Here is a 15,721-nt window from a genome sequence, read left to right as displayed (position 1 = left end):
GACCAAAGCGACTACCTGTTTGTCTGATAATGCAGTGGGTGTAGCTCTCCTCCTTTCTGCTTCTTTGGAAGTTATGACGATTGTTATGACGAATTACGTGAGGGATGTAAGTCTGACATACCATTATTTCACCTTATACACTTGCACCATCAGATCTCCCACACACCGAAGCCTACCACTGTAGTAAGCTGAGACCAAATGTTGCAGACGGTGCACAATTCGCCCATTACTTTTATCCCAAATGTTGCAGAGGCTGCGTGTCTGCTGCTGGAGTCTGTGCAAACCGTCACATTTTACTGACGACAGAGAAGAGGGTCTGCCGCTGAGCCTTTGCTCTGCTTGCCTAGAATGCTCATTCCTACTAAGAGGTGTACCTCACCACAGAGTCTGCGTAGTGGCACTGTGTTCTTAAACATCTCCAACAGACAAGGAGTTATCTGGTAATCTTACTGATGTCTTTCATTGGATCCCTGCGTTCTCTTTTCTAACTAGATTATGGTATCTTTTCTCTGTATACCGGATGGGTTGTACCTTAGGCTAGTATGCATTCCAGTAGCAAGCAAGCAGTACTCTTCAGTAGTGAGGTATCCATGTAGGCAGGAATGCTGCACAGGTAAAAACATGGATTTGTCAACCTGCAGTCAATGAGCAGTGCTTCTGGCTACGGAGGGATGTTTGAAGCAGCTTGGACCCTCACCCTAATCTGTCCATTTAGTGATGCTTCAAGCATGAACATATTTGAAATGGAAGCAGGTCAGTGACACTACATACAAAACTGAAAGAAGCTTTATGACAATTTTAAGGCTTATTCAAACCACAAAATTGGACAAAACGAGTGCATGTCTGATGATCTCATTGCATGTTCAGATTTGCCTTATTCCACATGTAATGAAATTGTCACATATGAACACACTGAACACTTGGTAATGTCACTTATAAGCACACACAAACCTTGGCAGCTATGGGGAAGACGCGCTGCTGGAAGGCATGCTGCCCGCGGCTTGTAATTCCCGCTGTTGTCGGCGTGCGGAAGAGAACGCACTGCTGAGTTGTAACATACACTTATTTTCATACACAAATTGTGTCTGCTTATTGTTATATCTAGAATTGCTGTCCCTCTGGCGTTTGTGTTACCACTGCTATTCTACCATCTTTGAGAGAGAGCCAAAGGGATGCAATGCTGAACTTCAACAGACAAACTTCCATCCTCCAGTGTATATCTCGTCTACTTCATATCCCCCTATCATTGTTACCAGAATCTGTAGGTTTTAGTTCATTCAAATCACAGCTTGCAGCACTTATTGGGGTTGCTCCTCTAAACCTCCCATACAGTTCCACAGGGAGTACCAGTCTGGTCATTAGGGTTATGGGCCTGGGATTGTATTCTCTCACTGTTTCACTCACTTTCTCTCTTTTCGTCTCTCTCTCTGCTCTCTCTCACCATTTCTCTCTCTCTTTTGCTGCTCTCGCTTTCTTTTTTCTTTCTTGAGATCGCATGATAGCTATGGGCTATGATATGGTAGTATCTCTCCGGCCCTTTTTGCAGTGTTGTGGACTGTGGCTGGTGATATTACTTCAGCTCACAGCAGAAATTCGGACTGGGGATGATGTATTCTCTGTCCTTCAGCAGGACACCTGAAGCAAATTTCTATTTTCAACATCTATTTAAGGGATTAATCCACTGCAATACATTGGCGGGCAACTTGACGATTAGCAAGGGATTGGTCAAGCTGCTCAGACTAACAAGTCACTATGACTAGAAAGGGAAACAAGCATTGGCATAGCCAATAGGTATCGCCTTTGGGGCCTTATAAGTATTTAGGTATGCAGCACAATATCCTTTGTGCAACAACATCAACTGTTGCATGGCTAAACACTTATAAGGTCCCAAAGGCGAAACCTATTGGCTATGTCAATGCTTGTTTCTTTTACCGGCCACAGCAGGCTTTCTATGACTGTGGGCCCCGCGAGGGCTCACATGCAGGCTGTGTATTTATTGCAGAGGTGGCAAGAGTATCCTATTGAGGCAGCAGACGCCCTGGCTGGTGCGGTGTTGCAGAGTTAGGTGGCGCTGTAATTGCGGGAGGCTGTCCTTTCTCAGCAGGAGTGGCAGCCGGAAGGCCTCCTATGGCGCACTCTTCTCCCACTGCTGGCCGCTACTGTTAGCTTCTTTTAATGCCAATGCGTACCCCGTCTTCTTGCACCACGGCGGCGGGCAGGCAGTCAGATTGCGGGCAATGCTGGTTTGCAGACGCCGGTGCGGGGCTCTCGGTGCCGCGCTGGTGCGGGTGTTAACGCAGCGCCAATGCGGAAAAACAGCTTATCCTTTCTCCCTCGGTCCCTGTAGCAGCCGCTACCTGCAGGTTAATGGGTGATAGCTTGACGTGGGGGGTATGCTATGGCTGCCTTTGTAGTTCTGTGGACCTTTTTACTTGCCGACCCCAGTTCAATGTGCTCTAAGGGGTGGCATTCGTGCTGAACATGGCAGGGCCAAGCAGCGCTTTCCTCACCTCCAGGCAGGGCAGTCTCTCACTGTGTCGGACGACAGAGTGCAAGCACTTCGAAACACAGTGCTGCCCTTCATCAATGCAGGCCCTGCCGGAGCATGGTAGGGGTCCGTATCTCTTGCAGAAAGTGTTGGCAGCATGAAGACACCTTGGCTGTGGTGCTGGCTTCGGGACTCCTCCCTTTCACAAGGCTCTCTCGCCCACCGCAGAGCCGGTGAGGACGACGACTGCCGTAGGTGCAGGAAAGAGTGGCTTCAGCTAGCAGGCTGTAGGTTCATATGCAGGCAACAGCAGTGTTCCTAGCGCCGCGGGCCATACATTTGGTGGGGATCTTCCTCTTGGTACGGCTTTGATGAGCTGTTGCACTGGTGACGGGTGTAGGGGGTACCCGAGACAAGGGTTGACATTCCCCTTAGGAGGATTAGCAATCGCGGGGTCCGACCCGCCCTCGTCGCCATTGTTGTGTCTTGGGCCCTAGGCCCACATGCTGGGTAAAGCACCACACGGACACGATACTATGGTACTGGAACTAGCCACGAGCATGTGCACCCGTGTCCTTTTATTGACAGGCCCATGTCACTTGTGACGTCTATGAGGGGTGGGTGTGTGTCTGTCCACTCCCCCAAGGGAGTGGCTAACCAATTCAGTGTCTGCTGAGACACTAACACCTGTCCAACAGGACACTACAGTAGCTATATGTATTGTCACCTATTACCCTGTTACTCGTCTTAATTTCTCAGGTAATGTTCTTCGCTCTATTTGTAAAGCGCTCGGGCACCTCTGGGTAATTATGTCTGAGCTGTATAAAAACGCATAAATAAATAGGGTGTACCCTGAAAGTTCTCTTTGTAAGTGCGCAGCCCTAGACAAAGTTGTTATTCAAAACACAGGGCTAATACTGTGCACCAGACGCCGATACAGTCAAAGCCTACTGACTTGAGACACATAGTACGAGCGTGTGATCCTCGGCACCCTAATGTCCATTTGAATTCAAATGATTCAATGACCTTACAGCAGATCCGCGTAACAGGGGTCCGATTCTCGCTACTCTCGCCGCTTAGGGTTTGCCCTGATTTTAACTGTCGGCTTACTGGGGTTTCCCTGCTCTAAAGTGTCTCCTCACTTGTCCCTCCCCTCTAATCATGAGCGGAAGCAACAGCGCGATAATGTGTTTATTTACAGCAGAGGCACGTGCGGATTTACTAGCTAATGAGCACGCCGATTTTTATCCAGCGCGCTAGGATTGGCTGTGGATACTCCAATTCTAGGTCAGTTTACACACATTGAGAGTTCTTCCCACTGCCTGTCTACAGCAAAGATATGCTCGACCAGTGGATTGGCTGTTGGGCGACCCGGAAGTTCTGAAATGCAGGAAAACATAATCCACTAAAAGAAAAACAACGGGAACCAGACAGGCTGAATTCATCGGTGATTTTTGTATGTAGTGGAGAAGTGGCTACCGCAGGTAAAATGTGCTTGTAGTAGATCATCATGTAATTTTTAAAATACTGAAATATCTTCAGTTACACAGTATCGCCTCTGCACTTAGCAAACATGCAGTATGTTAACATTTAATCCCTGCACTTACCATAGGACCGTAATATTTTTTATTAGGGACTCTTTAAGCGCTTCTCAACAGGGATGATGCGTTTTTAGAGACATGTCAACATCTATTGGCTTGTGAAGACTGATAAAGAACGATATTTAAGAGGTACCTGCCATGATTCATATTGCTTATATGTCACATTTGTATGGTTTAATTTGGCGTATGACTGGCATACTTCTGTCAAATGTCTGACACCTTGTGTGTAAATTAAGGCAATGACATGTATTTGAGTGCCTCTCTGTAAGTTTTCTGTTACAGTATCCAGACACTGGCAAGTTTCCTAGGTCCATGCGTGATGTGCAACTCCTGTCCAGGTTTCTTCTTTGATTGTATGACTTGTAGTCTTGTATATTACATTGTAAAACAGGATTATAAGTCCCGTAACTCAAGGAGAAAACTGGCCTGGAGGAGAATGGCACTAATAGACCTGGAAAATTTGGCAGTTGTAGTAAATGTAATTTCACTTATATAGCGCTTTCTGCCCCAACAATGCGTTGAAGCCCTTTTTAGAGAGTCCACTTGTTGGATGAACATGTGCTCTAAACACCTTAACAAGCCACCAATAGGTGCTGTGAGAAGCCCTCACTGCCTTGGTCCTCTGCTCCAGAGCTCCTAATTGTGCTCTTTCAGGAACACCCACTTATAACCTGAACTTACCAGAAAAGTAAGAGTGGACTCGGTTCCCTCTCTCGGCTGCAGCTCGACCAAACTTCTCCACCTTGAGTCACACTTTACTGGTAGCGTGGAAAACAAACAGACTTTAAGGCCAGTCAGAGAAGAATTAGTGACATTTAAGAAGAATTATTGACATTTAATTACAAAGTAAACAACATAGCCGGACCCAGGTCGATTTCCCTAGCAGGTAGACACCTCCCTTCAACCTGGGCCTGGCTTGTAACTGCTAGGCCTAGGGCAGTGCTGCAAGCACATGATGACCAGGGCCACTGGAATTATGCAGCAGGAGAGGGACAAATTATGCAACAGGGTTGATTAAATTATGCAGCAAGAAAAGCCAAATAATGCAGCATTTTTTCTGATAGTAACACTTCATTATTTTGTCATCATTACATTTGTTAACACTGTCTGTGCACGGATTGCACCTCCTTAGTACCAGTTTAACACCCAAACATAGAAATAAGCAACAGAAAGATGACCAGTCAACCTTTGCAAAGGTCCTTTCACTGTGCAGTAACACGTGTTGTTGCGTTTTCAGTAACTTTTGAACTGTTTGAGGTAGAAACTATTTTTTGTTAAATTCTGCAGATTATGCAGCAGGTGATGGTTTATGTGGCAAATTAAGCACAACTATAATTATGCCTAAAAAGCCACAGTCACACAATCGCATAATTCCAGTGACCCTGATGATTACTGACGTTTGCATAACCCCACAGAGCTGGAGTTCCTCATCACACAAAAATAACTTACCCTTTCCATGAAGTCGCAGGTCCAAACTCTGGTTGACAACTGTTTCGGCATTTTGCGTATGCTAAAAAAAAATTCTTCCACTTCTGACAATAGAGACTAGGAAAATAGTGGTCCAGGCCTTAGTGACGTCAAGACTGGACTACGCAAATATGTCGTATCTGGGCCTTCCCAGCTGCCTTACACAGTGCCTGCAAGTAGTGCAAATCGCCGCGGCCAGGGCGATCCTTAGACCCAAACCAAGGTCTCATATGTCTACCCTTCTTAAATCCCTCCATTGGCTGCGATTGAAAGAAAGGATCATATTCAAAGCCCTTGCTGTCTTTTTCAAGGCCCTTCATGGAAAAAGAGCAAGCTACGTTAGCAAACGAGTTAACCGCTATACTTCAGCATGGTCTCTAAGATCTTCCTCCTCTGACCTTGCCTGTACCCCCAAAGTATGCTTGGCCCAGATGGGTGGCAGGTCAATTGGTTTCCTGGGGGCACAGGCTTGGAACAGACTCCCTGTTACTCTGCGAGCCGTCTCAGAACTCTCAGTTTTCAAGAAACTCTTGAGAATGTGGCTTTTTAAAACTTAGCTATGTATTCCATCTCCCTGCCACATGTTTCTGTCGGCGCCATGACACTCTTTTTGAGTAGCTGTTGCGCTATAACAAATATGTTTCACTCATTCATTCAATTATACATGACTAACTCATTTTAGTGTGAGGCGAACACCAGCACTAAAATGTATTTGTATAACTTGTAAATGTGTGGTACTGATCCCATTAGGAAGAAGAATTTTAGGAGTGTGGTGCACGTTTGCAAAGACCGTGACAGTATTGATGACTGTATAGTCATGTTGTTTTGTTTTTTGTCGTCAAATATCAACAAAAAGAGGGCGATTCCTTTCAAATGAAGGAGAGGTGATAGGTATTATTTAAATTGCACATGGCAATCCAGAACTTCTCAGGTGATGTGTTGGGCTTTTGGAGTGACAATGCCAGCACGTCTCTGCAGGTCCAATATACCTTTATTTATTGTTAAGATTTTTATAGTCGGGCCACATGTTGAGGTCTGAGTTGTTTACACTTGGTAGAAGCAACACACTTTGTAAGTGGCAATTCAATAAAGGAAAATATTTGCAAAGGAAAACTTATGTTCTTTTACAGAAAATCATGAGAATGTGGGTTTGATTCTTATTGGTTACCAAAGGCAGAAAAAAACACATCCATAAACTATACAAATAACTTTAACAGCCTGGTAAGTACTGTCCTTGATAGAAAACCATATGTATGTGGATATGACCGTAGAGATGGGTATTTGGACTAAGATCGAAAAGCAGGCGTTGATGTGGTGGAGTGGCGCAAACATGATGAGAATCCCAGGGAATGGGATACCTTTTATTTAGCTCAAGTTTTCGGGTTGTTGGCAAGAGGTCTATTTTGTTGTTTGTAAAGCCTATCAGATTGAAAAGGTTTGAGCTAGCAATTATAGTTCAGAACTGTAGAGTCAATGTATGGGGATATTTTATCAGTTAGCTTCAAGTTCTTTGTTTCTTTCTTGTAGAATATATATGAAAGGGCTGTCCTCAGTCACTTAGGTTGTTATTGCAGAGTCTGAGTGCTGCCCTTAAGCAGGATGGTTGAGTGTTCTTTTTGTTTGTTTCTTCATTTTGAGAATTTCAAGTAGCAGATCCGTGTTTCTTTTTGGTGTTTCTGAGTTTGCATAAGATACTGAGTTTACGTGTTACGTAAGCTGGACAGTTATAAGGTACAGATGTATTGGCGATTTCTTAATCTCGCTTGCTACTTTATGTTTAAAAAACAATTTTTTTAAGTTCAAAGATGTTTTGTACCTCCAAATAATGGGAGTGGCCATGGGCTGTTGCTTCTCACCAGAGATAGCCAATTTGGTTATGGATGAGTTTGAGAAAAAGTGGATCTATAGCGACACCAACCCTTTCAAATCTCGGGTTTGTTTTTGGTGTCGCTATATCGATGACATTTTTATGATTTGGGGTGGCGACGAGTCCGAATTGGCAGACTTTCATAGTTGGCTGAATGTTAGAACATTGGAGCTTAAATTCACGATCTCCAAAGACAAAGATAAGATCAATTTTTTAGACGTCCTTGTACAACACCAGAATGGTCAATTGAAAGTCAGCCTATATACAAAACCCACCTATCGGAACACCTTGTTCCACTTTACCAGTGGACATCCACGCACTTTGAAAGAAAATCTGCCATATGGGCAATTCCTCCGTATTCGGAGGAATTGCTCGAATAAAGAGGACTATTTTTCTTTTGCTGAAATTCTAAAAAATAAGTTAATTATGCGAGGTTATCCCAAAAAATTGACCAAGACAGCTCTTAAAAGAGCATGGTATACACCACGTGAAGACTTACTTACCCCTAAACAACACGAAGATAAATCACCCCTCACATGTGTTCTGACATATGGTCCAAAAGCTAACAAGATCAAAAAGATAATTCTATCGAATTGGAAGCTCATTGATACTCTAGACATTCAGAAGCCATTGTTTGCATTTAAGAAAGGCAGAAACATCAGACAACACCTGGTGCGGGCTGCAAGAACTACTGATCTTCCAAGAAAAGACCTTAGGGGCCTTCTAAGTCTTCCACCAGTGGTAGGACATTTTAGATGTCAAAACTGTGTTGCGTGTAAAATGACTAGTGATTCGAAGCACATAGTCATCAATGGATTCAATCACGAACAGAGAGTTTTTTCAAATTGTAACACAAGTAATATCATATATTGTGTTAATTGCCCATGTGAAAAGTTTTACATTGGACAAACGACTCAGACTGCTAAAAAACGGATCTTGCAACACAAGTCCAGGATTAAATGTGGGACGCAGGGAGCTCCCTTGGTCCAACATTTTCTCTCACACAACCATACAGAAAATGATTTGCATTGGTCTGTATTGCTGGTTCTACAAGATTCGAATAAAGACATTCTCCAAATGAAACTGAATAGAGCAGAGGCAAGACTCATAGAGAAGTACCATAGAGCGACACTAGGCCTTAATGATAGGGACGAAATGTGGTCACTGATTCAAGATCCCTAATATTACCGATATCTGCCTTTATGCTGGTATTCTGTAACCTGCCTCTTTCAAGTCTCATTGTTTTCTGCATCACGAATACACGTGTTTGTGTGTATTTGGGTTTTTGATACTGTGAGTCGTAATAAATGTTACATATAAGGAAATTCCCACATGGGAATTTTATTTGACACCATTGATGATGCTTGTATAGCCGTTATTTTGTCATTCAGTAATATTGTACGGGGTGGCAGTGCATTTTACATCAGGTGTTTTCCCGATTTTTATTTGTGTGATTTTCCTGATTAATGCAATAATATTTTTCTGGCATTGCCCTGGCCCGAAATCAATGCGTAATTTTTGAATTTCTTTTGGGGTAAGGATGCGATGTTCCTAGTTTTCATTTTCTTTTTTCTATGTCTATCATGAGACACGTTAGACCCCGGATTGGCGTCCTACTAGTCTGCCCTCCATTTTTAGTATTTAAACTCTCGCGTTTTTCGGTTCCGTGATTCCAATCTGGAACCGCACGGAGAGTTGGATTGCCAGCGGGAGACTGCAAATTTTTCAAGCTGCAACCTGCTACGGAGTCTATGGCTCTCTTTCAGAATCAGGGTAGGCCCGCGTTTCACTTGTCGTCCTGTACTCATAGCCTGTCACTTCTCCTTCCTTCCCCGATAGATTGTAAAATATGAACAGACGATTTTGCGGCGACAGGAGTTATTAGCCCTGCGCGCATTGAATTTGACCCCACAGGCTTTTGCCCAATAGGTAAGATTTTAGTTCTCGCTTTTTTAGCGTGTCTTCATAGTATTTTCTGTTACAATTTTATAAGAGATCTGATTTAGTCCTCCGTTTTTTCAATTTAGATTTGTCTATTCAGAACCATCTTCTCGCCATGGATATATGACTGCTTTAGAATTAGACTGCTTGGATTGCTGCGGATTTGGTAATCTGAGTGCTTTGTAGTCGGTGTCCCCACGTACCTGTATATAGTACACTACTTTCTTGGTTGGCATTTTTGTTGGTTTCATTAGGAGCTTTCCTGATAGCTATGAGATTTCACTGCACGGGTGTTAGGACTTTCTTGGTGGTTGTTTTCTTTCTATATATTATTTTGAACTTTATAGTTGGTGATAACTGGTGACCCTATGGTACTGCCACCCCCAGAGAGGTTCTACATATCTTTTAGATTTTGTATACATTGTATGTACATATATAGATAGTTGTACATATTGTAAAAAAAAATTTGTGTTTACATTGTAGATGTTGTTCCAGGAGATATATCCTTATATACCCTAGTCCTGATGAGGCCCACAAGCAAGTTGGGCTGAAACGCGTCGACTACTGTTTAATACTAAGAGCCCCGGAAGAATTTAAATTTTTTTGTTGAATCAAGATATACATAGTACTAATATATTGCGATAGGGGTGTAATTGTTTCTTCCCCCTAGTACTAATCCATGGGGCCTCTTTAAACAATGGAATGTTCATGATAATAGTGGTTACATCTATTATTTTTTGTAGGGGAATAAGGAATGGATTAAATGTCCTTTGTTTTGTATGTTTTTGGTTTTTCCCTTCTTCGAAATGAATATCTGAAATTGTATTTGATATGTTGATAAAGAGATTTATCAAGTGAAACTGTGTCCAAACAATGATATGACTAATAGATGATTTATTTCAATATATAAGTAACTTGTTGTGAAGGAGTAATTTGTGGTATCCTTCATATTTTTTGAGAGAAATATCATTTTGATCTGTTCCTTCGCATCACTCTGTTTTCTGTGATTGTTGCTTTACCCAGATGCGTTTGGAATATTGGGTGCCCCCTTATTATACAGTAAGGTAAAAGGTTTCAACAAATTCCCTAGTTATAAAAAAATATATTATCCCACATAGTTAGGTCATGGCTCCTTTACAGTCAACATACAAGGACATCCGCTTCTTTTGGTCCAGCCGCAGACTCCTGTGCTCACTCTCACACTGTACTCCTGCTTCTCAAAACGCTTTGTTTACACCCCCTCTCATTTCCTTCTCCCGCTAATTTTCCCCTTGCCCTCTTTTACACCTCATTTCCTTCTCCTTGTTTTTGCTCCCTCAAGGAGTTGATAGGTAAAAGCATTCATTTTGGCTTATGTTTTTTACTGTTGACATTTATGACTCTCAGCCAGTGGGAACCATCAGCTTATTTCGCTGGTCGACCAATTGTTCAAGTGGAGTGGATGGAGAAATTGAGCACCACCAACCATGGGAAACAGGAGTGTTCTTTGACAGGTTAGTGAGTGCTTGATGAGTGGGCTAGCCGGAGCTGACAGCTTACTTGACGTTTAGTAGCATATCTTTATGATACAGAGAGGTGGAGGGGGAAATAGAGACACAGTGTAGAGGTGCCCTTTCAATTCCAATTGTGGCTTGGCTAAGCAACGAATTGTGATTGAGTCACACAAATTATTACCAGCCTCCATTGGGTAGTGAAGCAGAGCGCTTCTTAGGAAGCTGTGGGTGTGAAAACTCAACAGCTCTTTAGTGAGGGCTGGGGACTTCGAAAAAGTGTGGCACTAACCATGCAGGCCAAGGTATTATACTCTTTACCTTGGGCAGGGGAGTTGCGTTATCAGCCCCCTCCAGGGGTGATGGGCGAGGCAATGTAAAATCCTCCCCCGTCACCATTTTGTGACCTTTAAGTTGTGAAGGAGGGATATTTTTCACCCACAGAAGATTCCGTCCCAGCTGCTTGATTGTGCAAGGGGCCCTGGATGTTAAAACCCCCTAGTGCATTTTTGTATCTTTCTTTTTTTTATTAATTCATGAGTTGGTTCCCTCGTCTCACAAGTCGCATTAGATGTCCCTTACTGCAAGTTTGAGGTTGTAGCGAAATGGGTTCTGCCTATTTAATCCAACCTAATTTTTCCTTTTTTGAACTCTCGGTTTTTATGCTTTTAACTGTGGTTGGGTCTCTTGGGTCTCACCCACAGTAATCACATGGTAATTGGACTTCACGGTTACCTCCAGTGTTCGCCTTTTAAGATCAGGCTGCTGCGACACAGCTAGACTAACAGGCACTGGGCTGGTTACACATGCACATGTGTGAGGACTGTACATGTGAGGCTACCATTGTGTGCAGCCCAGTAATTGAACACAGGTAGCTTGGCACAAGAGGGGACTCTGAAAGATTAGATGTTGACCTGGCGTAAGCCTTATGATATTAGTGGGTAGGAGTGTCTACTGGTTTATCTGCAGTGTAACTGTATTATGCACATGGGGGCAATCTGTCTTAATTTGCAGTTTTGTTTCTCTAAGCCTACAAAGTCCAGAGAGGTGTCCAACTGGGGTGAAACATGTACACCAAATTTGAATGTGCAAGTCCCAAGAACCTACATGTGCACCTTATGGGTCGTCCAGAAATGTCATATTTCAAGGTTTCTGCTTAGGATCAGATTCCAGCACTTTTGAGATCTTGCTCTATGAAGTTAATTACTCTGGTCCCCAGCAGAGGAAACAAAGGCCTCCCCACACAAAAAGAACAATTAACAGTGCTTTACTTAGCTCCTGAGGAGGAAGGGCTGGGGAAGAAAGTGTGCACCAGTTAATTTGCTGCCACACTGTACCAGGGTTGGGACAGCTTAGGCCTACTGAACAAAGGAGGAATCCCAGGAAACTGGGACCAGCGCAGGAGGGGGCTCAACTTTGAATTTGTTTTGGGAAAGTCCTTGGTATTGATGTGAGCTAGGGTAGACCCTGAATTCTCCAGGGCAGATGTGCGAAGAAAACATTTGATAGTGCCATCTTTGATTTTCCCAGCATGTGGTGCAGGAGTGTTGGGACAGGGGTGGAGGGGTGATGTGGTACCAGAGGATGGCCAGGGGTTCCTGCATCTAGAACTGTCCACCACCACTTAAAAGTTAATGCAGAATGGAGAGACAGAAGAGTTGGACATTGTAATTGGACATCTGCAACACCACAGATAGCTGGAAGGACAAGTCCTATGATGACATAATGGACTACGGACTCTGCCTACAGCTGATCTCAGGACCAGTTGGTCTCTCCAGAGCCAGTGAGGCAGCCTCCCTTGCCCCTCCTAAGGACCAGTTGTGAGAAGATATGGACTTCTGTACCCCAGCAGAATGCAAGAAGCACCAGCGACAAAAGCTGGTGCAGGGAGAGAATGGTACAAGCTCACTGCAAAGTGTGCAACTTTAGAGGCCAGGATCACAGCTGGTAAGACTCCAGGTAATTGTTGGTTGTCACCAGGAGCAAGATGAGTCCAGGATCACACAGATCTGCCCAGTGGTGCCCGAGATGTCTAAGGGGAAATGTTTTAACCTTTGATCCCCCAGCTCATGCGGAGGAGTGTGTGAGGCTCTACCGCAAGTTTCCAAAATATCCTCAGGGTGGGCCAGGACCTGGGGGTCAGCACAAGCATTTTTAATTATTTATGAACCAGGAGGGGGTATGTGTGGGGTCCTGTCCCTAGAGTTCTGTTAGGCCCGGGGGCCCCATCCCTGGACTGTTGTATGCACAAGTGGGGCCCTGAAGACACTAAAAGATGGTGTGGTAAAGGAGTGGGCCCGAAACCCCATCCCTGGTACTCCGAAGCAACAGAAGGAAGGGAGAGTGCTGCCTCCTCCACTCTCCCCGTCCCCATACCTTGTCAATGACGGTGCACTCACCCCTCCTCCTCCCCCTGACTGTGTCTGTGGGGGGAAAGGGTGTCCATAGCAACATCAACACCCTATCTGCACAAAGCGGATAGGGAGAACACAGCCTTCTCTTGTACTGGCAATAGCAGTGCTGGCCGGAATTGGGTTCACCATACTGCCCCTAACACAAAAAACACCTGGGTGTCTGCTGGGAACAAAAATGAAGAAGCAAAAAGAAAAGAAGACATGGGGCGCGAAGGTCCTCGCACCCAAAAATCGATTGGCCAAAGTCACTTATTAAGTATGCATGCTCTAAGGAGGGAGCTTTTTTCCCTGTGTTGGCCCCAGGAGGGCAGGGGCACCACCAATGCTTAAAAGAGTTATGGTGGGCAGCAGGAATGTAGCAGCCCCCTCCCCAAAGGAGTATGAAAGGTGACCATAAGTCTCCAGTGTTACGGAATCTGTGACCTCCCCCCCCCCCCCCCCTCCCCCTCCACGCACAGCTGTTAAACTAAAGTTTCAAGCTCTCCTAAGGCTAGAACTTTTGTTCTACAGCAAGGGAGTGCAGGGCCCTCTAGTCGTTTGTCCTATGACAGCATGTTATGTGGTCTAAAGTGATTAAAGAAAGACACAGCCACATGTAATGTTATTTAACAATGCTTTATTCGAGCATATTGCTGATAGTGATTTGTGATACATATTGCAATTCAAATGATTGCATGTAAAACATGGTTACTCATTTCAGTGATAAAGAGGTGTTTTTTTAACATGAGTCTTTGGTATTTGTATGTGGTATCCTTGACAAAGCAAATAGACTGGCTTTATTTAAAGTGACATCCTCCTACATGGTAATGTGCTATTTGTTATGGTGTGGGGGGTACTGTAATTTTCTTTTTGGGTCATGACCAATGTTCCATCTAAATTATTTCCTTTGTGTGCGGCAATGTAACATCTCTGTGCACTGCAGCCAAGGCTATGTGCGCCAAGAAACTGGCCATACATGCAAGAGTTACCTGGATTTCAACTTAAGCCAAACAGGCAGGTACTCACATTTTTCTTTATTAGCATTTATTACGCTAAACAGATTTATAAACCTGCATTGTGTTTTACTCCTTCTGTGATGCAGCTTTTCTCTGGCATTCACGCTGCATGAGAGGTAGAGAGCTATGCAAGACTGGAAATTCATAGGGAGGGTTGAACCAGATCCGAGCCTTTCGAATATCCTACATGAAATGATACAGTAAGTGGCATAAAGTCACAAACGTGTCACAAGTCTATTGCATCACAATTGAATTGTCAGAGAAAATTTTAGGTTCTGAATTATTAAGGAAAGCATGATCAAAGAACCCAGTGATAAAAACAAAGGACTAAGCCAAATCTAAGAGCGTGATTAATTTGGGGAGGGTCTGTTAAAGGCATATATGAACATGACAAACCTTTTGATGTGTAATGCGCAGTGTGAAGTTTGGGGCGGGTTCTGAATGGAAGATTCTGCCTATGATATCATAGAGGAGGGCAGAGAGCCTTAACAAAATATTACTTTTCAAGCCACTTCTCCTGCTCTCAAAACTATAGCCAACATCTGATTACCACTCCCCTGCAAGGAAAGCTTAGAAATAAAGGGCCATCGACAAGGGCTGAGTACTCTTCCCCCTTGACAGATGGAGACCTCTGCAGAGCTAATCCATGTGACTCAATCTGATGCCGTTGCCCAATGGCAGCTGGTGTTTACTCAGCTGTAACAATGATGGGTTTTGTCTACTAACAGGAGTGTCTTAGGACCTTGGGTATTACTAAGCTGCAACAGGGTAAGCAAGTTACTGCTCTTGTACACTTGCTTCTCCAAATGTATCTACATTGAGAGGTCAAGGCTTATTTAAAGTAGTGGTAGTAGGTCTCGATCTCAGAGTAATCACATGCAATAAAATTAATGTACATCCTGAGTTAGGTCATTGATATAAGGGTATGTCTGTATAAATATATAGGATCATGATGGCCTTAAGACAATGCACACTGACACAAACCACACAATCCTAGCGCTTTCTGCATTTGCCAAATGACCCTAAAACATTTGTAGCACTTACTTGTCAGGTACTACAATTCAAATACCCTGGGTGTCTTTAGAAAATCAAATCCTACCTTCTCAGGTATTTGGGCCTCTGTACTTTTGCTATATATGTCTTTCCCGAAACCCCTTCCCTTGCCGCCCCAAACCCTCCTTACTCCTCCCTAAACCCCTCCCATTTAACAGTAAGTGTCCCCTTTTTCCAGCCACTCTCCTGACTCCTCTCACATGTACAACTTAGTAGTAAACTTAGATAAGTGAGGATCTCCCTTACAGAAAAGATAGGCGAGGTGGAGATTTACACTAGGAGGTTTGTGAATATCATTGTGTAGTACTATTGTACTACCACTAAAGTACTACTAAATTCTGTTTCTTTTAACTCTTTTTGTGGTGGTTCCTCTTCCAAAACATCATGCATAGGCAGCTATGCTCT

At 43.8% G+C, this 15,721-nt stretch overlaps 1 protein-coding gene across 1 annotated transcript in view; it reads left to right on the top strand.

Annotated features, from left to right (window-relative positions):
* Nucleotides 1-3,845: 3,845 nt before the first annotated feature.
* NUB1 (negative regulator of ubiquitin like proteins 1) overlaps nt 3,846-15,721 on the top strand; it is a 260,190-nt gene continuing 248,314 nt past the window's right edge. Inside the window, exon 1 of the mRNA XM_085632023.1 lies at nt 3,846-3,972. The gene's annotated coding sequence lies outside the window, so the exon portion shown is untranslated. The remainder of the gene's footprint in view (nt 3,973-15,721) is intronic.

This window comes from Triturus cristatus, chromosome 10 (genome assembly GCF_964204655.1).
Source record: "Triturus cristatus chromosome 10, aTriCri1.1, whole genome shotgun sequence".
Taxonomy (NCBI): domain Eukaryota; kingdom Metazoa; phylum Chordata; class Amphibia; order Caudata; family Salamandridae; genus Triturus; species Triturus cristatus.
The sequence above is the reverse complement of the archived record's forward strand: the minus strand, read 5'-3'. Positions and strand labels throughout refer to the sequence as shown.